At 38.2% G+C, this 16,652-nt stretch overlaps 1 long non-coding RNA gene across 4 annotated transcripts in view; it reads left to right on the top strand.

Annotated features, from left to right (window-relative positions):
- Nucleotides 1-16,652, top strand: part of LOC148187261 (uncharacterized) — a 130,268-nt gene that overhangs the window by 49,726 nt on the left and 63,890 nt on the right. For 2 of the 4 annotated variants that reach the window (XR_015778962.1, XR_015778963.1), the window contains exon 3: nucleotides 9,764-9,917. The exons of the other annotated variants lie outside the window; for them this stretch is intronic. This is a non-coding gene — a long non-coding RNA (uncharacterized LOC148187261). The remainder of the gene's footprint in view (nucleotides 1-9,763; nucleotides 9,918-16,652) is intronic. 4 annotated transcript variants of the gene reach the window in all.

Below are 16,652 nucleotides of genomic sequence, written 5' to 3'. Positions count from 1 at the left end.
CAATTTTAAATAATCCAGACTTGCATAATTATTAGTTTGCAAAGTTCATGGATCCCTAGGGGTTCTTAGATCTCTCGATAAAAGAGGCACGTGCAAAAGGATAGTCTGCTATGATTGTCAACCACAATACATGAGGTTAAATCACGAAACTAGTGTTCTTTTCATGTTTTAATCCATACACTGTAAGTCATGCATATTTAACATTACAGTGGCAATAATCTAGCTTTACAGAAACAAAACAAAACATAAAACTCCACGATGTTCACTGCAATGTAATACTGAACAGCACCCAAGTTTCAAGTTTTGACAAGTTAATTTTCATACTGTGGAAATAACTGACAAGCAGTGGCTATCTGAAAGTAAAACACAGATATTTAAAAATGGAAACACCATTGTGCAATATGCCTTACAAACTAGTGAACAGTATTTTAAGTTTATGCAATGCTTGTGTATATACCTCATATAAAGCAACTGACAAAAACGTGCAAAAACATGAGTTCGAAAAAAAAAGACAATAATTATAAGCCAGTTTTAATCTAATTTATTTTAATTTATTATTTTTTACCAGGACAGCACACAAATAAAAGTAATTGCAGCAGAGTTAGCTAGCAGTTAACTACACTACCTAAAACATGACATGGCAATATCCAGAAATATAAAAGTTTCACTACATAAAACGACACAATACATAAAAAGTCCATCAGAATAAAATCAGTTTGACAGACAGCATTCAAGGCAATCATTAGGGATGACCCTCAGCAAACATTTTGACTTCCAGTCCTAGGAAAAACACTGGTGTTAGTAATAAAATTATTGATTACTTTGTTCTACTCAAGTCAGCCATGACAGTATGCCAGCATGCAGTTAAAACCAACCATATATAAGAAGTAATGGGCCAACTACAGAATCAGTGTTTTGGCCTTTGCCAAATATCTTATTTCTAAAGCATGTTGGCATCACATGTGCATCAAACTTAACTTGTGCTTCAGTTCAGTTAAACTGTTGTTTCATTTACAGCTAATTGCCTTGCAAAATGTGTTGCAGTAGTCAGTGCTTCAACCCTGACAAACACATTAGTATATGGGACGCTGTGTCCAACATTTTCCGTAGCACACCTGCGGGATGACGGTCATCACTCTACCACACATGCCATCCATTTAGCACAATTTGAGATCCGTTCTCTGCAGCTTCCTCTGACAAACTGCCTGTTGTTGCTCTGAGAACCTAATAATAATATATTGTCTTCTGAGTTGGCTGTAAAGGCCGCTGGCTATCTGCCTCAATGTTTTGTACTGCAGTGGTAAACAGTCTTTAAATATAATCTCTATAATCTCCACCGTCAGCACAGCATATACAGCTCATTTAACTGTCTGTGATCGTGATCATGTCTGTTTGTCTTTCCCTCTCTCTTCATGTGCTTCATGTGTGTTAACACCCATGTGTTGGGTCTGAAGCTACACCATAATTGATGTGTGCCTCCTTAAAAAATTGACTCCATATTGGTGCTGCAGGGCGGCTTAGGAAATATGGGGACCACAGGAACTGTGATTGGCTGCTTGTATTCTCTCCTACAAGTTTCTGATGTCAGTAGAGATTGATAAGTGTGATTGATGTCAGTAAACACTGTTACTGTATATTACAGTATATTATACAATAAAGTAAGATACAGCATGACATTTGACATGTCCATTTAGTATTAGGGTATTGCCACCAATGGCTGTAATCTATTGCTTCCAATTCAGGACTTTGAACTCCTTGCATTAAGTAAAACTCCAGTTTATGAAGACGTGGTTGTGAAGTGAACAGTTGTGTCCTTTCATGGATATAAATATCTGTGCCATTTACAGAAGGTTCCCATGGTAGTGGAAAACCTGGAAACATCATGGAAAAACCATGTACTTGTAATTGCTTTATAATTAGATTTTTACAGTAATCTTAGCTGGATTACCTTCCATGTTATGAAACGTAATGGCAAATTTATTTTCTGTAGCTGTCAACTTAACTTAGCTTTAAAATTCCTCTGTGTGACCAATTTTTTGTTTACCATCACATAATGCATTCGTCTCTCCATTCATGTGCCAGCTAGCTGAAATTATGTTTGGAAAGAGTTTGAATTTGAAATGTTTGGAAAAAATGCTGGGTAAGTGAGGCAAGAAAAAAAATCTTTATGATGGATCCTTGAAAAGTCACAGAAAAGTTTGGAAAGTTTGTCCATGAAAAGGGTTTGAATTAAAAATGTTCGAAAAAAATTCTGGGTAAGTGAGGCAAAACAAAAAATCTTTATTATGGATCCTTGAAAAGTCACGGAAAAGTTTGAAAATTTTGTCCATGAAAATGTGCGAGAACCCTGTTTAGTGGCTCTATTGATCCTGTAGCCAGTTGTTTCTTTATTGTGCTATGATTAAGAATAAATTCTGTTCTTGTGTTCATTTTCAACTGCAACTTTAACATAATTATTTTTCTAAACTTTGATATGACATATTAAAAATCTAAAAGTTATACTGCCCTCTGGCAAAGCTACCACAAAGAAACCTGCAAGCAGAGAATTTCATTCCTTAGATGTTGGAAATATTGACAAGACTGTGGGATGCAGCCTAACTCCCCCAACCCCCCTCAAAATTTATAATGCTGTTCTGATCACAACTACAGTACAAAGACACTGTGAGCCTGGAAACCTCGTATCTGTGTGTGGTTACAGTAGCTCAGCTGGGTAGAAACACAAAATGAAAATCAAGTCAACTTAAATGCAGCAAGATTTCAGCTTTTTATGATTTATGTGATTCCTTCCAATTAACTTCCTCAAATGCCATGAGAAGCAACTGACAGGAAAGAGAACCATCTGCTTGAGTCTGAATGTGTGTGGCTTTGTGTGAACACCTCACTTTTTTTCTTTTTCATTTTGAGATGGAACAGATGCTATTTCACAACCTCACTGATTATCTTCAAACACTTAGTCTTTTGCCTGTCCATGTTTGAAGAAACTGCATTATTGATGCATTTAGAATAACCTTCTTGGGCTGCTTGCATTTACATGAGAAATTTCCTATTTGTATTTCTGAGAGGTTATACAGTAGGGATATCACACATATATTATATTCGCCTTTTTCAGCAGAGGAAGGTGAGTGTTAGTGCCCTTATCTAAGGACTGATACAACTTCACATTCAGGTTCTACGTTTGTATAGAAGCCTCACTTAACTACTGTTCGTCACTGCATGCTTATGAGATAAGGGAAGATGAGACAGAGAGAGAAGAGTGATGAAAACCCACAAAGGAGAAGTAAATACAGTGGAGGAAAAAGAGACAGACAGCTGGCCGAGGAAAGAGACCAGCACAGGAGATATAAAACAAAGCGAAAAGGTCGTGAATAGTACTCCAGTGGTGGAGTTAATGGCCAGAAGGGCTTGGAGACAAATGCATCTTCAGTCCAGAGGTCACATAAACAGCATTTGGTGTCATACATCTCCAAAAGGCAATTAAGAGTTGGAGCAGGAGAAATCTGACCACCCACGACAGCAATGGCACAAATACATAAACGCTAAAAGTAAACTTTTCTGTATTTCCTTTATACATTTCCTTTTCTTCCTTTGGCATTTTCATTTTAAGAAGAACCAATTATGCCTCTGTGGCCTGAATCTATCACACAATGTAGTTTCCAATATTAGTGCGATGCCAACGCCCAGGGGAGAATGAATCGGACACTATTAAATATTGTATTTGTTCTGCTAGTTCAGGTAATCTCGGGATAAAATGTAATAAAGAGTAATTCAATATCCATTTATTCAATCCATGAAATTCTATTCTCCTGTAATATTGAATGGACATGCTGTCACGTCCGTGTAAGAAAATTAAAGACTGTGTAAGGCCTTGAGTTATTATAGTACCTGCTGCGTCCTTATCAAGGTGATATTCATTCTAAAAAGGAGTAATCCTGTGTAAAAATAATTCATGAACTCCTGAGTCCTGGAATGACTTAGCTTGCTAAATGAAAAATGATTTCTGGATATGGGGGAAGTTTGAAGGAATCATCACAATCATGGCTGTTGCTCTGTGTGTGCCTGAACCAGGTTCCAGTAATATAGGCTGAAATGTTACATTAACAAGCTAAATGCTTTACTATTTTAACTTTTGAAGGGACGGCAGTGGTGGTATCATGTGAAACAATCAGTTTGTTCTGATACTGTTGTGTTTCTGTGATGCTCTTTAGGAAATTATGTAAATGAATTTCTGCATGACCCTGATAACATTTGAAGCTCTGAACAGATCGCACGTCTGTGAAAAGCATCAGTTAGTTGTTTTTTTAAAATATTTTTCAGAAGTTAGTAAGGTGGCAGTTGTAATGTACACCTGAAGCATTTCTTATATTCATATAGCAACATAACATAGAACATTACCACCGTTATATCCTTTTATCATAAGTAAGAATGGATATCTTACTCTTACCATTACTGCCTACTGATGCAGTATTTTAAAGTCCTCTTAGTACTTTTTGTTGTTTTTCTATTATAGACTACAACATACCAGAGGAGGATAGGGTAACGGGAGACGAACTACAAGCTAGACGTTCAAGAAAAATGCATTTCTCTGCCTGTATGTGACACACTTTTGCTAGATGTTTTGAAAGATCGCTCGTGTTTCCCCCCATAAGTGCAAAAGAGTTGTTGCACTTGTGGCAACGAGCAATGTCAGCAACTACAATCAGACTTAGGAGAGTGTCACTGAGAGCAGCGTCCCTGTGTGTGTGAGGGACAGAGTGGCAGAGCTGACCATGCCCCGCCCCGCACATATAAAGCAGGCTGCCAGGCGGCAATACTCAGCAAAAATGCATCATAGAAAAATCTCTTATTGCAAATTAGAAAAACTTTGAGAGATCAGATAACATTTATGTAACCTAAATAAACAAGAAAAGTTTTTTTTTATTTCCCCAGTACCGATAGCAGAACCGTTAACGCTGGAGCTCACCAATACTCCGGTCTTTAATTATTCTGCCTTGGTGCCTGTTTAATACCGGGTTTTAGTACCCATCCCTAATCATAAGTGACTCCAAACAAAATTTAGCTTCAAATTAATTACCAATAACCATTTGTTTTTAGTGCTACATACTAATTCTAGGATGCTAACACTTTAAACTAAAGCCGCATGAATTATTTGTAGCGGAACTGATTCCGCCGCACATTTTCACGTTTTATTTATTTCACCATCTTTAGAGACTTTGCTCTACTGATTGATCAAAGCTTGCTTTTTCTGCGAACAGGTCTCCATGCTGTGTAGCGAGATGAGCCCCCCGCACCCAAAGTGCTGTCAAAACTTTTATCTGTAATTGCCAACACAGCCTCTCTAATTCTTGACCAAGACAGAGGCAGAAATGAGGCATGTCGAAAAAAAGAAAACAATATATTCACACAACCTCCGTGTTTGGCAAAACATGATGGTAATTTGATGTGGAATTTTTATGCGACTAATAACAGACATGGCAGATTGGCACGAGATTAAGATCACATTCAAACTCTGCAATTACTACAAATGACTAGAGTTCCTCAGGTAATGTACTAGTACCGTGCAAATGGGGCTTAAGATTGTTAAGACGTGTTAGCCCTGTCAGAGTATTATGGTGAACATGTTAACATGCTGACATTAGCATTTAGCTCAAACCAACATTGTGTCAAAGAACAGCCGTCACAGAACCGCTGCATGGCTTGCAGATGCAAAGTAATGTTTTTAAACTGCTGCAAGAGTTCTTGTCGATTTGCTTTGTTTGCTGGTGCTGCAGAGAATTGGTGTCTGTCTTTCGCAGAATATGTGGCAATCCTGTCGTGACTTGCTGGACTTGTCTGCTATAGAGCCATGTGTGTGGTGAGTGACTTGCTGGGGATGTTTAGGTGTGTTCGACCCTTTTATTGTTGTATATATGCCATTCAAATACACATATTGCTTTTTTTTTTAAGTCTGTCATCATCAAATGATTTTAGGAACCCAGTCTCTTATATTTTCTCATTTAGGCCTATTGGTATATTATTTTGAGGCAATTGGTAAATGTTCTGTGAAGTGTTATAAAGGCCAACCTTTTTTATTTATTGATATAAGTTTGATTTCAAGGCAGTTAAAGCCTTCTGCAGAGCCATCTCGATTCTTCTGATCCTTGTTTTGTGCTGATATGTGGGCATCTTTAAAGTTTAATTCATATTAATTTGGGATTACGTGACAATGCGCCCCAGGCTGTTGAGGAGTAATGCAAAAGTAATGACACAAGTAGAGTAACAAATTACTCTCTGGTTAAGTAAAGTAATGCATTACTCTCAAGTAATGTGTACTTCATCATTTTTCGCTGAGTAACGATATCACCACTGGTAGGAATAAACCAATGTTACTTCCCGAGTGAAATAAACCACTCTATAGTGGAGACTGTGGGCCGCAATATTATGCAACTCACATAGAGCACAAGGCTGATGCTCTGCATTTTGAGCATGCTCTCAGTGTACAGTAAGGACTTTTGACCTTGATGAGAATACAGAGAGACCAACAGGCTGACACAGACCTCTACCTGTGGTGCTAGAGGTCTCAACCAAAAACAGAATGGATAATGCTCTTTTTCCCTCAAGTACTTCACTTATAATGCCCTTGAGCAGGGCACTAATGAGGGAAATTAGTGAGATTTTTTACTGCCCTATCCAAATAGTTATCTCTCCGGCTCGGCCTCTTTGAGTGAGCACTTCATGAGCTGCAAGATTTCTGGCTTTAAAACTTACTTTTTCAGCCTCTGTATTTTTGGAGCAATTCATCCATACACACTTAGGTTTTAAGCCAATCTCCCAAACTTTATTTTTTTTAACACAAATGAATCTAGCTAAACTGCAAAACTACACACACCACAAATACTCAAACAACACCTACTGCAAACTGTGATGGCTTTGTGAGTGCAGGCTTTGTTCAACACAAAGCACAGACACAATCCTGGACATTTTTAGTATTCTGTTCATCTGTGCCTCTCTCCCAAGGGTGTGAGCATTGACTTTGGCAGACCACTTTCACTGTAAGAGGAATTATGGATTTATGTGAAGAAATACAAATAAGCAGTGAATACAAACTTCATTTTCCCTACAGTGTGTGATGTTGTAATTGATATTGCACTGCACTGGAAGGTTTGAGAGAGAAATTGCAAGGAAGATGAGGCAGAGAGAGAGAGAAAGAGAGACTGGCCCCCAAAAAAGAAAAAAAAAAATCTAATAAGTCATGTTAGAAACTTATTAAGATTCAGACTGATCAAAATGTGATCCTTGGGGTTTGAAGTTTCAAAAATAATGCTGGAAGAAAGGATGAGAAAATAGATGTGATCAGTATCTCCACAAGAGACAAAATGCTTATTCATATTAGGATGGCCACATATCTTTTCAGCAATCCGATGTGACTTTGAAGAATCTTTGCAGTGTTTCCAGGCCAGACCAAAAAGGGCATTATAATCCAGGTCACAGCGCCATTACACTTTCAGTCTGTTTCCAAAGTGTTTTCTAGCTCTGAGTCACGGCTAACCTGACTAATCAAAAGAGACATGAAAGCGTTGCTCCTTTTGAACCAGAGTCATTAGCAGCAGCAACCTCAGGGACTCGGTGCCATTGCAAACAGTGCACTGTCTAATCACAGGGATAACCGCTAGATTTATCCAGAATCCACACAACTCTGACAACTGTGTGAAGTTTAACATTCAAGTTTGGATGCACATCTCTGTGAAGCTCACTGATTTCTCTAGCTAGATGCCTAAGTTTTTAGTCAATTTCAACAGAACTGAGATCCTCTTTGACTCAAAAATCCTTCCTTCTACCCCTCCATCTACACTGAAAAGACTTTGGTGACCACTGCCTAAACAGCTGTATTAGCATCATATTAAAGTGAGGCAGCATCAGATTTCATACGCGCATAATTCAAAGTTCATTACATAGGACATTAATCAGTCAGTTTTTAATTTGTCACTTGGAATTGTACAAGGTACAACTCCAGTCAAATGTAATCCTATTAGCTCCCTCAGTTTGTTCACTAAGGGTTGCTGCTTTATGATTGTCTATGTTTCCAAACAGGCTGCAGTGTGTTTATGGCTTCCCAGATGGTTCTCTTGTGAAATGATTTAATTATAGTTTTGGGTACAGTTGCTTCTGCTGTTTTACACATCCTCCACAGGCTTATTAAATTCAGTGATGTCATCTGTGACGCTGACAATGGTATCCTGGAATATGTTCCCAACTCTGATCAGCTCAATCTCTCGTGTCACTGGTTGCATGTATTGTAGTTTGTCTGCGTGTCTTGACCTCAACAATACGACCCTAATGGTCTTTCCTCGTGAACACGGGTAGCAACTCTGCTCTATAGCTGCCTTTGAATGGTATACAGAAGTGATCCAGGGTGTTTTTTTTTCTCTTGTGCTGCAGGGCGAGCAGGAACAAGACAACACCTGAAATTCTCAGTGAAACTAGTCTTTATCGACCATAAAGCACACACCTCTTCCCCTTCCTCTCGCTAGAGTCCTCTGCTCTGTTAGATCTGCAAATAGAAGTTGAGTTATAGTTGAATGGTGCTTTTGGGTATTTCAGGATTACCCACGTTTCAGTGAATAAATGGATATAAGAGTCTGGGATATTCTACCAGACACTGATGTAGTACGGAGGTCCTCCACTTTATTACAATGGCTATCAGGATGCTTGTTTGGCTGGTCTCCATTTTCATCTTTTCCTCAATGTTTACTGATGTTGACATTTAAACACCTCAACATAGCTAGCAGAGTCGCAGGAGGAGAGTTTACAAATTGGTGAATTCATTTCCTCATCTTGCAGCCACATGCCACTATAGCTCACCAGCAACCATAAAAAGCACTGCCAACTCTGGAAAATAGGCATAAGAACATAAAGTAGGCATAAATTTACCATAGATTTAGCAGAGCTGACAGAGAGGTCATCGTAAACACCAGTGCCTACTTATTGCTTAAGAATTAATACAATTTCAAATTAAAAGAATAATGAAGAAAATGCTAAATAAAGCATAACAAACAAACAGAAAACTTTGTTCAGTTTCAAGCAGCATCATTCTGAATGAGCTGCAGCTGTCAGAAAGCTTTTTGCCGACTTAAAAACTAGAAGAGCTTAACCAGCTGGTGTCTTCTCTTAAACACATATTCAGATATGTCCTTACCTCAGCTAGCTGTTTGAATCTCACTCATCTCCCATCTGGACCCACTACAGCTCCCTCCTTAAGCTAAAAATCTTTCTTTAAACTTTTCTCTCTTAACTCAAAGTGCTTCAATGCAGCATGTTTTCAAATTCAGCTAATTCTCATATGTCCCTTACCCTCTAAACCTTATCCACTGGATGCTTACACGAGTTTCACAGTTGTTGTTGAGGCATATGAGGCTAGTAAAGGATTTCCTGTGTGTATCTATGATCAGCCTGTTGTATTTTTGGGGGCTTTTTGCATCATACTGATGCTGTCTTTGCTATTTTAAGTGTTCAAACCACCACTGCTTCCTTTTTTTTGGTGAGAGCAGCCTGGATTTTTTTGTTAATTAAACATTTCTCTAAAAAGTGGCCATCTACGGCACCCTTTATGGTAAGTAGTCATTACGATGGAGCTCCTGCTTTTCATTTCCCAAGGATCACTTTTTTTCTTCCACCATAAATCAGTACAGACGGTTATTTTAGCGTGACTTCTACCCAATTAGTTACAAGAGGGTTTGTATAATTTGCTATTATTCCTCTCGCCTTCTCCCTGTTATTGGTCTTTCAGATGGAAATCATTTCCTGACAGTGTGATGACACACCATTTTCACCAGGTCAGACGAGTTCCTGTAATTATGTAAATCACCATGGTTGTGTGGACTGGGAGCTCAAGATGGTCAAGAGGTTGGAGAGAGGGATCATGGGCACTGCTGCGGTTCAAGGTACTGCCAATGCCAACATTTTGAGTATGCATGTCAGCCTGTGAGTGTGAGTGTGACTGTGACTGTGACTGACTTATTATAAATATTATATACACTATTTTTTCCTCCAAGTGATACAGTAGTACTTTGCAACATTTCCAACATTGATAAAGATGATTAATTACAGAGTCAAACACCTACCTTTTCCGCAGTTTATCTTAGAGTGAGGGGGGTGGTATTTCTCTATCAATTTCTTCAAGACAGTCTTTGTTCAGAGTCACAGCTGAGAAATGCAGAAGGAAAGTGCTGTAGTCTTACACAGTAAGGTACAGTCAAATATCGTAGAGAAGAGAAGAAATTAAAATCACCTCGATTCCTTTTAATCCTCAAAGAAAAAGTGTGAAATTTTATGAGAATTAAAAAAAAAGTTTTAAGTATCAGAGCGCATTATACCCAAATAATATATTCATATTCTGTTACATCCCCAGTGTATACACAATAATGAAAATTGTCAATGGAAATTACCTGGTAAAAAACTAAACAGAGAAACTTCCTGAGCATCTTAAAGCGATAAGAAGAGGATATAAAACTGTGAGACCTGATTACATGTATGTATTAGCTTATTTTGCAAGCTAAGTCAATATCTTCTTTCACTTTTCGCAAGAAACATGTAAAATTGCTTGAAGAGTTATGTCATGGCGTTTGCAGTAAAAGGCTGTGAGAGTGTTGTCAGCGACCTTGTCATCTCTGGTCTGGCTCTCCCGCTGAAGCTGATAGGACTGCTGAAACCTCCCTCTGTCCGTTTCCAGGGTCTGAATATGGGCTTCTGTTTTAGACTGAAAAATCAGTCTAAATGCCATAGAATATATGGGAGCTGTATTTGACGTTTTGTGGAATTTGCTCAGTATTGGCTGGTAGAAGCATTTTGTTTTACATTGTTTTACAGTTCTTTACTTGGGAGATGATGTATTGACAATTATTTTTGTGAATTCAAAACATTTAATTTTGTGGTTCTCATGGTGATTAAATTTGATTTAGGTTGAAATATGAAACACAGGAAACATGGTCTTGGGGTGCCTTTTTATGCCTTTGTGCTGGCGACAGCCCCGGCTGATTGCATTATGTTTACGGGTTGTGTGTCCATTCGTACACCCCGTTCTTGTGAATGTGATGTCTTCAGGACATGTTAAAGGAATTTCTACAAAACTGGCACATAGATTCACATGGATTCAAGGATAAATTCATTATATTTTGGTGGTCATAGGTCAAGGCAACTGTAAACTCATCTGTCTTATTTGTGTGAACGTAATATCTCAAGAACATCTTTAGGGATTTTTTTTCTTCAAGCTTGGCACAAGCATTCAGTTGGACTTAGCGATAAAGTAATTATATTTTTGTGGTCAAAGGTCAAAATAAATTTGACCTTGCATGCGTTTCATTCTTGGGAACATGCTATTTCAAGAACACCTTGTGGGAATTTCTCTAAATTTGGCACAAACATTCACTTTAACTGAACAGTTAACTGACTAGAATGTGGAGGTCATAGGTCAAGGTCTCGGTGACCTCATAAAAGATGTTATAACTCAACATAACTCAAGAATTCATATGCTAGTTATGACAAAATTTCCCACAAATGTCTAATAGAATGAAATTATAAAGTGATGTATATCCCAAAGGCAAAACATTAACTTCACTGTGACATCATAATGTTATGCAAAAACACTTTTTTGGTCTTTACTCAACCTCATCCCAGGAACAGAGACAAGATACTGGATTGGTGACACCAGTCTTGGGTGCCCATATTGAAACTGTGCAGACTGTATAGATTTTTTTTGTGTGAAGCATCCATGTTTTCTGTAAATGCAACTTGACTGGGTTGTGGAGACATACAACTGAGAGTTGGTAATTCCTGTTTTTTTTTTAATTATTTTTATTATTTTTACAGTAATAATGATATACAAGGATGTATTGTATGGTGTAAAGCCAACAGAAGCCTGTTATTTCCGGTGCAGGGCAACATTTTAAGCCTTACATCCAGAAAACTATAATGTCTTTTAACTTTACAAAAAATATCTTATTCAAAAATTTACAATCTGTATTTACAAAAGGCATCATGTTGAAATTTGACCAAAAAATAGCATGATGAAAGAAAAATAATGCAAAAAAGAAAGGCGTTATTTTGCTTTCTTTTGTAATATCATTAATAATTAATATTTTGCCTTAGTTTAATTCACCATGAAGTCCACATGGGAGTTCTAAAGCAAAACCTTGTGTACACTACAAATATACTCCTACACACACACACTTCACCCACACATTTACTTTTTTATATGCATACAGCAATAACAAATGTACAGCCCTGCCCTGTACCGCTGACCTAGATAAAAACTGCTCTCTTGGTGAGTTTTTTTTTTTTTTTACCCCTTATTATAGGTTATGGATCAAGGGCCAATACAGCCTGTTCATAATGACAGAAAATGACTGGTTACTCCTCCCTAGCACAGCTTTGAGCCAGCTCTCATCTTGTTCTCATCTAAATTATTTCCCTCTGTTCTTCCTGATGCAAAGGTGTTGTTCTGCATGTATCTATTGCCCAGATATTACCTACATTATGCTTTCCTTTGCTGTACTGAGGAAATTGTAATAATTTCTACATACATGCACATATTGCATGCAAGAACACACATGCAAATGGTCGTTTTTCTTGCTCCTATCAACCCACAGTCAGAAAACAGCAGGTGCAATTTTGACTGGTTCCGATCGTCTATTTCAAAAGCAGCATCGTAAATATCACTGTCTAAAATTCGGTTTGTCAGATAAAGACATTAGGTCACAGGTCAAGTTATTAGCAATTGCACCAGAGTTAAAGGTAAAGATTTGGAGAAGAAGAGAAAAGAGGTGGAAAATGGAGGGAAGAGAGAATTATGTAATGGAGGGAATAAATGAAAGGCTGAAGTGCATCAAAAAAGGTGATGGGAGAGAAGCAGGGTGGTTGGGGAACAGAGAGATGCAGTGAATAAGAAAATAAATGACAGAACAGAAAAAGGGAGAACAAGTGACAGACAAAAAGGAGGGATGATGGATGGAAGAAGCAAGATAGAGAGGGAGGTCTCCAATTGAATGTTGATATGGATTGTTTTGTGTTAACAGAATACCTTGTCATGTCTTGTCTGTCTGGAGGCTAAAATCTATCGGATCTATAATCCATCATCAGCTGCAGAGATGACGATCAATACTGCCACGGCTGGTGGCTGAGGACTAATTAAAACAGTTTGTGCTTTTGTGGGTTAAATCAAGTGATTCTGGGTGAGTGGAAAGGTTGCAACTAATCTAATTGCTGAGAAAATGTGAATGAGTCTCTTTTTGTGCTTCATGGTTGAGTATTTGTGCTTTCACCTGGATGACTACAAAGTGCAAAGCTGTTTTTTCCAGTGTTCAGCGTGGTGGAATGAGTCATCATGTTAACTCAGTCAGCTGACCTGTGTGACAGGTTTTTTTCAGTCATGTTAGTAAGTAAGTTAAAACGATTTTTTTTTCTAATTCAGTTTCCTTAATACCTTCTTGTGTGTGTATGTGTGTTAGTATGCCAATATCATTAATTGAACAATTGAAAAGCCCATACCTCTTAAGGGCCTGTTTCCAGATAGCATGTTTTCTGAGCACCAGCAGTTTTGTTTTTTTTTTCCAGTTGTTGCCAATGAGGAGAGAGCACATGCAGCTGCACCTAGGGGAAAAAAAGTTTTTTAAGAGAGCTCCAGCTTTTTTTTTTTTTTTTTTTTGTGGGCCACTTTGAACATTGGAAAATTTCTAAACTTTTCAGAAAGGCACTGGTGTCTTCAGGCCTGCTTTTTTAGCTCCTCTTTATCACAAGCTGTATGGCATGTCTGTCAAACTATCACAACAAAAACAGCAAAGCCCATTTGTGGGAGGATATCAGCTGGACCCTGAAGGTTGCTGGCAGGTGTTCTTGATAGTGCTTCTATCACTGTACATGTTGTAAAGTTGTTATTAACTGTGTGTCCAGCCCTCTGTTAACACAACTTTACATTAGACACTGAACTAATGGTAATGTCGAGATGATGTCATTAAAGCAAAACCCATAGGACATTGTTAAAAAAAAAGCACGTGGAGCAATATTGTTTGTTTTTGTAATCGCTGGGATGAAGCACTCCACAGCCCCGTCATTGTTTGTCAGCCAAAGAAAATACTGCGTTGACACAGGCCCTTAGTCTTATAATGCTGTATTAGGGAACACAAAGTGACTTTATTATGTGAACCTAACCAACCTTCTGACACAATAGCCAAATGACAATCTATTGCTTCCAATACTGTCCTGCAGCAAATCCTTTGTGAAATTAAATTTTTGTTGACACTGAACCAGAGGGGTCAACTCCACTGCACTTTTAAGGCTACACACTGTGATGATGTTATATTGGACGTCATTATGCTGAAAGATGTCTTTTTTTTTTCTCCCTTCTCTTGCAATCTTGCATTCAAGACATTATTGAATCACTTCATCACGTCTCAACAGACCATAGTCCACTGACAAGATCACAAAATTACCAGAAAGTTGACACGATGTCAGCAAAAACTGAACCACAGAAGCTTTACAGGATTTATTGCAGGGCTGTTGCATCGCAGCAAGTGTCCCTAGGAATTGCGTTAATATTGGATGATTCACAATTTCCATCCGGTGCCAATGTTTAGTGCCAATGCGGGGAGTGGTAAGCCTTTTATATACCGAACAAGATCAGGATGGTGGATGGGTGTGTATCGTGTCAGACTTTTGTGCTGGACAGCAGAATGCATCTTGTCACATATCTAAAATTACTCCTTTTTATAAACCATACTTAGCATCTTTTCCTTACTCTTAGTTTATTTACAATCCTTCCCGTACAGTACAGCAGTTGCCATGGACAGACATTGTAACACCGTAAACTGGCTCTTTTTCTGCTCAACCTGAAAAGAAGGAAAAGAAAAAAAAACACTGTACAGTGTGACCTAAAATATGCTGTTGGGTTTCACTAACTAAAATTGTAAATCATACATTTACCTTCGACTTCAGCAGTACCATGAATGCCAATCACAACCATTCACTTTCAGTTTAATCACTCAATGTCATCAGTTGAAATTTCTTATTCCTAACAAGACACGGACTCCACTGTGAGCATTGTGTGAGAAGTAGAAGTGTGTGTCCATATAACTAGCTTAGCAAGCCTCTAAAAGCAGCTAATTAGAGCTAAGATGAATGCCCAGTGGGGGATGAGTCAAGGTTAGGCCCCATCTGGCCCTGTTTCACACAGATAACAACTGCAATAGGCCTTCAGTCTCAACTAAAGATAGCAATAACCTATACATATGCCCCTAAGATCAAGTCTTTTTCCCATCACACAAAACAAAATTGCTTCATTTGGTGGTGGTGCTGTATTGCCTACATGTGCAGTTGCTGTGCGGTGGGCTTTGTTACAAAGTCACTTCAGGTCTGGCAACAAATATTGAAGTAGTTTCAAGAGCGAGTTTGTGACTTTGATAGAAATTTGTATGGTTTTGTATTTAACGTGGAAACTCTAAATTCTGCATCCACCATTCTTCCTAAAACCTGATTGTAAAGGTAACTTAAAAGCCATTGGTTTTAAGAATACAGCAGCCAGATAGGTGACATTACAGTTACAGTAAAGTTCTTATTTGAAAGATAGGAAGCAGATGATAGATGTTGGTTGGACAGTGTCGCATTTAAGTCTGGAGATTGTGGAGTCCCACAGGGGAGTGTACATGGACCACTTTTTTTCCCCTTATTTATAAATGACCTGAAGTCTTTCACCTCATGTAATTTTATGCATATGAGTCTGCACTGTTGGTTTTTCTTAAGATAAAAGCAAAGTATGCTGAGGGCAGAACTCCCTAATGTCAGCAGGTGGATAACAGATGATAAACTTACTCCTTTAATTTTTTTGTTGGAGGTACTGAGTTTGCAGCTTACCTTCCCTGTGTGCAGGATAGCCATATGTCAGGAGTGGCACAAGCTAAAAAGGTTAAAAAATAGCGTCTTATATAATATCAGAACAGCAATGAGGGTTATTTTTTATCTCCCCATGAGAATTCGCCCGTCTCATTTTGAAAGCCTTGGGTGGTTGAAAGTTCAGAGTCTTAAGAGTCTCTCAGAAAGAGTTGTGCACAGTACATAAGATTGTGTCTGTCCCTCAATACCTAAAAATTTTCTGATACAGGTGAGGGATATTTACCGCTATTCCATAAGGATCAGTTCCACTGTCATTGTTCCTCCCAGTTTTAAGGCTAGCCTGGGGAAGCGGACTTTTCTGGCAGTAAATCTGTCGAATGGATTGCCCAGAAATCTTAATATCATAAGCAACTTGGGAGACTTCAAGCTGGCACTAAAGATTTGGATCAGAGGATTTTCACAGTAAGACATTATGTCTGATAATAGACGTAAAATCTCTCTTTTACTTTACTAGTTCTGTATGTATGTATAGTGAATAGCTTGGTGAATGACATTGTGGAAATAAGCCTTGGGGCTTTATTGTGTTATCCTGACTTTTTTCTTTTACATAAGCACTCACAGCCTTGGCTGAGATGTTTGTTTTTTTCAAGACAAAAATTGACTAATAATATCAATCAAGAGACACAGAATGACCTAAACATATACAGTATTCTAGACAGAGGACATTTACACAATGTACCACAGTGTTCCAGCATTTAAATCCCCCATTTCCCATTTTTAATAAAGAACCTTCACTT

This window comes from Plectropomus leopardus, chromosome 15 (genome assembly GCF_026936395.1).
Source record: "Plectropomus leopardus strain MGB_pleo_1.0 chromosome 15, ASM2693639v1, whole genome shotgun sequence".
Lineage (NCBI taxonomy): Eukaryota > Metazoa > Chordata > Actinopteri > Perciformes > Serranidae > Plectropomus > Plectropomus leopardus.
The sequence above is the reverse complement of the archived record's forward strand: the minus strand, read 5'-3'. Positions and strand labels throughout refer to the sequence as shown.